This window comes from Macaca nemestrina, unplaced genomic scaffold (assembly GCF_043159975.1).
Source record: "Macaca nemestrina isolate mMacNem1 unplaced genomic scaffold, mMacNem.hap1 Scaffold_529, whole genome shotgun sequence".
NCBI classification, from domain to species: domain Eukaryota; kingdom Metazoa; phylum Chordata; class Mammalia; order Primates; family Cercopithecidae; genus Macaca; species Macaca nemestrina.
The window spans coordinates 13,343-20,013 of record NW_027257705.1 but is presented as its reverse complement, the minus strand read 5'-3'; positions in this window follow the sequence as shown (position 1 = coordinate 20,013).

Sequence of the window (6,671 nt, the reverse complement as noted above, 5' to 3'; positions counted from 1 at the left end):
TCCCCATCAAGCTACCAATGAGTTTCTTCACAGAATTGGAAAAAACTGCTTTAAAGTTCATATGGAACCAAAAAAGAGCCCGCATCTCCAAGACAATCCTAAGTCAAAAGAACAAAGCTGGAGGCATCACGCTACCTGACTTCAAACTATACTACAAGGCTACAGTAACCAAAACAGCATGGTACTGGTACCAAAACAGAGATATAGACCAATGGAACAGAACAGAGTCCTCAGAAATAATACCACACATCTACAGCCATCTGATCTTTGACAAACCTGACAAAAACAAGAAATGGGGAAAGGATTCCCTATTTAATAAATGGTGCTGAGAAAATTGGCTAGCCATAAGTAGAAAGCTGAAACTGGATCCTTTCCTTACTCCTTATACGAAAATTAATTCAAGATGGATTAGAGACTTAAATGTTAGACCTAATACCATAAAAATCCTAGAGGAAAACCTAGGTAGTACCATTCAGGACATAGGCATGGGCAAAGACTTCATGTCTAAAACACCAAAAGCAACAGCAGCAAAAGCCAAAATTGACAAATGGGATCTCATTAAACTAAAGAGCTTCTGCACAGCAAAAGAAACTACCATCAGAGTGAACAGGCAACCTACAGAATGGGAGAAAATTTTTGCAATCTACTCATCTGACAAAGGGCTAATATCCAGAACCTACAAAGAACTCAAACAAATTTACAAGAAAAAAACAACGCCATCAAAAAGTGGGCAAAGGATATGAACAGACATTTCTCAAAAGAAGACATTCATACAGCCAACAGACACATGAAAAAATGCTCATCATCACTGGCCATCAGAGAAATGCAAATCAAAACCACAATGAGATACCATCTCACACCAGTTAGAATGGCGATCATTAAAAAGTCAGGAAACAACAGGTGCTGGAGAGGATGTGGAGAAATAGGAACGCTTTTACACTGTTGGTGGGATTGTAAACTAGTTCAACCATTATGGAAAACAGTATGGTGATTCCTCAAGGATCTAGAACTAGATGTACCATATGACCCAGCCATCCCATTACTGGGTATATACCCAAAGGATTATAAATTATGCTGCTATAAAGACACATGCACACGTATGTTTATTGCAGCACTATTCACAATAGCAAAGACTTGGAATCAACCCAAATGTCCATCAGTGAGAGATTGGATTAAGAAAACGTGGCACATATACACCATGGAATACTATGCAGCCATAAAAAAGGATGAGTTTGTGTCCTTTGTAGGGACATGGATGCAGCTGGAAACCATCATTCTTAGCAAACTATCACAAGAACAGAAAACCAAACACCGCATGTTCTCACTCATAGGTGGGAACTGAACAATGAGATCACTTGGACTCAGGAAGGGGAACATCACACACCGGGGCCTATCATGGAGAGGGGGGAGGGGAGAGGGATTGCATTGGGAGTTATACCTGATGTAAATGACGAGTTGATGGGTGCAGCACACCAGCATGGCACAAGTATACATATGTAACAAACCTGCACGTTATGCACATGTACCCTACAACTTAAAGTATAATAATAATAAATAAATTTTAAAAAAAAAGAAATCTTAATTCAAACTGAATGAAAGTAAAATGAAAGCAATTGTTTTAGCTCGTGTAAATTAAAACATAGTCAGATACAGCTTGATCCAGTAATTCAATGTATCACTTCTTTCCTCTGATCCATTTCTCAGACCTAATGCCCAATGCGTTATTTCCATTCTGATTCTGGGTTTAAGATAGCTCCAGTCCTATGTATATTAATATTCAAGAAACAATAAATGTCTCATTGGCTCTAGTGGTACCTTTTGTTCACACCTGAATAACATTCTATGTCCAGAGAAATGAGACTCTCTGGGTGTTTTACTTACAGTTCATGGATTCTACCCTTGGGGTAGTTGTGGAAAACAGCTTCTAAAAAGACATATGGACTGAAAATGGGAGGAAAAAATATGGGACGAAAACCACACGTTTTTGCAGCCCTTTCAGAGTTGTCATTAAAAAGCAACTGCCCTGGTGCGTGCCAAGACACATCCTTCATCTAGGTGGGGACCAATGTAACTAATCTTTACCAATGGACTATGAGCAGAATTGATATGTATCACTTCTAGGGCAAGGTCGTTAGGAAAGTGGACCTATCCCCCCTTCCTTTGGCTAGAACTCAGGACTCTAAAGGCCTGTTAAACTAATAAAATTCAATGAATCATTTATATTAGCAGTATAAATGAGATGATAGGTAAGGATGGATGTTGGGAGCAAAAAAATATATACACACCATGCAAATAAAGCACAAACCAATCCAACATACAAATAAAAGTAATAAGCAAAACCAAAGAAAACAATATAGCAAAACACAGCAATTTCCCAATACCTTTCATTTGCTCTCGCTCTACCGTGCCATCAAGTCCTTGTGGTACCTATGTTTTCTTTATTCTCAATATTTAAACATCTCCCTACTCTTATTTACCAAATATTCCTAAACCTCCTAACTTGACTCTTTAACTGGTAAAAGAACATAGTTAACAGATCGTGTCTGCCCTCACACACACACACACACACACACACACACACACACACACACACACTACCGCCCAACAGGTTCTCCTCTTTCCAGCTGCTTAGACAGAGTCAATTTATCAAGACAGGGAAATTGTGATAGAGAAAGATGAATTCACGCAGAGCTCTATGTACAGGAGACTGGAGTTTTATTGTTACTGAAATCAGTCTCCAAGAAAACTTGAGAATCAAGGTTTTTAAGGATAATTTGGTGGGTAAGGGGTTGGAAAGTGGGGAGTGCTGATTTGGGTCAGGCCGGAGATGAAATCATAGGGAGTCAAGTCAAAGCTGTCCTCTTGCACTGAGTAAGTTCCCAGCTGGTGGCCACAAGACCAGATGAGCCAGTTTATCCATCTGGGTGGTGCCAGCTGATCCACTGAGCACGGGGTCTGCAAAATATCTCAAACACTCATCTTAGGTTTTAAAAATACAATAGTAATGTTATCTCTAGGAGCAATTTGGAACATTTAGAATCTTGCAGCCTCTAGCTGCATGACTTCTACACAGTAATTTCTAATCTTACAACTAATTTGTTAGTCCTACAAAGGCATTCTAGTTCCCAGGCAGGAAGAGGATTTGTTTTGGAAAAGAGTTGTTACTGTCTTTGTTTCAAAACTAAACTATAAACTAAATTCCTCCCAAAGTTAGCTTGGCCTGTGCCCAGGAACGAACAAGCACAGCTTGGAGTTTAGAAGCAAGTTGGAGTCAGTTAGTTCAGATCTCTTTCACTGTAATAACTGTCTCAGTTATTTTTGCAAAGGCAATTGCACACACACACATGCACTTTGAAACCCACACTATACAAGCAAATGCTTAAAAATAATTTACTCCTCAAGACACATTTCAATTATGTACATAATTCAATTTTAACATGAAGATCCTGAAATCATCTTTTTCAAAATGAACACCCCTTTTTTCCTCTTCAATTTATCCTAATTTAAAAGCACCTCATTTCTGATGGTAGTGATAATTGGTTGCTTAACTTGTTAAAAATTTAAAGAAAAATACAATTTTATTATATGTGCTCAGCTGCATTTAGGAATCTTGATGCCCATACTCCTAATCTTTAATCCCAATATGTGTGTTAATAAAGATACTGATTATATTATTATGTAGTCAATTATATTATTATGTAGTCACAGAAAATATTCTCTCTCATTTTCCTAACCAATGAACTAACTTATCATGCAAGAAAAATAAATTGGTCATCTACGCTATTAATGAGAAGATAATGATAACGTGCAACATGTGATAAATATTCCACAATTTCAACTGATGTTATGGTATGGAAATTTGGAAATTAAACCAATAACAACAAAAATAAATAGAATATTGGGAAAAGGGTCTTTGAAAATATTTTAACGGCCATTCATGTAAACTGATCTCATACATCCATAGAATGAATAAATTACCAAACTTTGTGTAACCTACAGTATGAATAGAAATGAACTAGGAAAAAATAAAGGAGGAAAAGAAAGAAATACAGCAGAGAAAACAATAAGAAAATAATCCCGAGAGAGGTGGCTGCTTGATTTAGTTGAAGTACTGCAAGAGGAAAAAAAAAAAAAATGGATAATAGAAACAGGCTCATAGATGATTCAATAATGGAGTTTTCAGACAAAGATTTTAAAATAACTGTTGTTATTATGCTAAAACTAACAGACCTCAAGATGGAGGATTTCAGTACAGAAGTAGAATCTGTATACAAGTATCAAATCAAAATTCCAAACCTGTGAACGTAATAATTGTAGTCAATAACTTCACAAATAGATTTAATTGGAAACTGGGCAAAGCTGACAGAATATTATTTAGTGAACTAGATAAAATTATAGAAAGTGACTTTTAGTTTAGTGGCTTTCATGTATAAGTATATATATAGTTTTTAACATCATCCACAGAAAAGAATACCTTTTACCAAACTAATAGTACTTCTCATGAAACAATACTTACTCTGATTATATGTCATTTAACTTTGTTCAATAATATACTAATAGTATGTTTAACTTCTCAGTGTATGTAGTATAAACATCACCTATATAAACATACAGCCAAAAAAACTATAGTTAAGCTTAATAGCCTTTTCAATATCTCACAATTAGAGCTATAAATAGAATTCAATGTGTAGTAACATCATGTTTTTTACATACCATGAGTTTTTTATATTACAGCCAATACTGTCAATACTTATTAGAAATTCCATTACCAAGCAGCAACTCTTGGCTCAAGCATTTATAATTATTGTTTGTCTTCAATGTTATCAATGTTTGTCTTCAATGTTTATCAATCAATAAAATGTTTGCACCGCCTAAAATATGAAAATCATTTTTAAGATAAATGAAAAAATTGGAAGGCAAAATTGTAGTAAATCAGTACAACCATGTAACAAAATTTATAAAAAAGGAGTACAAGAAACATGGAAAAAAATTATTAACTTGATGAATTGATAAGTTTTCTGATCATTTCTCTATAGCTATACTTTTCTTTCTGCAACACAGAAGAATCAGAAGGATGGAAGATGGTACCAGAATAATGTTGCTTCATTTTAAATTATGATAAATTAATTTCAGATAACATTATAAATTCAAGTTTCTGACTTCATTATAGAAAGGTCTGGAATATTTTGTAAATGATTTTAAGCTAAATGTCTTTTCTGATTACATACACACATTCAATTAGCAGTCCATCAGATGGGGTAGATTGGTTAGAGTAAGTATTTTACATTCTAATCTTATTTTTGTATCTGAACCATGCTGGCATACCTCATTACACTTTACATCTCATGTTTATCTTCTATAAGAAAGAAGATTGTAACACAAATTTATATAGTACAGATATTTTGAGAGTTGTTTAAATAATGATTGAAAGACCTGTAAAATGATTAGTGCTGCAACATTGCCAATAAGTTATGTTTATGCAACTGATAAAAAAATACATTTAATAAACTAGTCATATTATTTATTATTTTCTGAGTATCATCCTGACATATCAAGAAATTATTATCAAGAAATTATATTTTAGTAAATGTCATCATATTGCCATTGTTGATTAATTTTGGTCTTCTACAAGGTGCAGCTTATAATAATTTTCACAAAAAAAAGTTTTATAATTACTGACTAGATAACTATATTCATTATCATCATACGATAGTGCCTGTTTGTGCATGGTCCTCTGTGAAGTACTATACAGACAAGTTTCACTGAAATCGCCCAATCAGGTATTATTTTTCTTTTCTTTTCTTTTTTTTTTTTTTTTTTTTGAGACGGAGTCTTGCTCTGTCACCCAGGCTGGAGTGCTGTGGCCGGATCTCAGCTCACTGCAAGCTCTGCCTCCCGGGTTCCCGCCATTCTCCCGCCTCAGCCTCCCGAGTAGCTGGGACTACAGGCGCCCGCCACCTCGCCCGGCTAGTTTTTTTTTTTTTTTTTTTTTTTTTGTATTTTTTAGTAGAGACGGGGTTTCACCGTGTTCGCCAGGATGGTCTCGATCTCCTGACCTCGTGATCCGCCCGTCTCGGCCTCCCAAAGTGCTGGGATTACAGGCTTGAGCCACCGCGCCCGGCCTCAGGTATTATTTTTCATCTGCTAACCCACAAAGCCTTAAATGGATTATTGATCAATATTTTTTTCCCTTTCTGCTCCACTGGTACATTTTTTTCAAATGAAACCAAAATAATGTATTAGGAAAAAAGAATATTGAAGTAAAAAGGAAATGGGTTTGCATTCTAGTTCATGATTAGTAGCTATTTCTCCCTCTGAAAAATATTTGTTGGGCATTGACTGTCATCAGTGATCCAAACAAAGACCCTTGTCCCTATGTTGCTTGATATAAATAATGAAGTTAAGCATTCCTCACTCAATTTCCTTATTTGTAAATGGGAGATAATAGGATTATAGTATATTATTCCCAAGGTTGTGTTGACTATTAAATGTATGTATCTTCGTATCAAAATTTGTATTGACAGATATGCCAATATTTTTGCATTTATTTAACACATGTTCAGATTTTTCCTAATAGAGTCAGTAATATTTATCTAAGCCAGTTTGTAGATATTTTGTGGGTTTTGCTACCAAATTTTTACTCAAAGGAGAAAACAGGCTTTCAATTTATT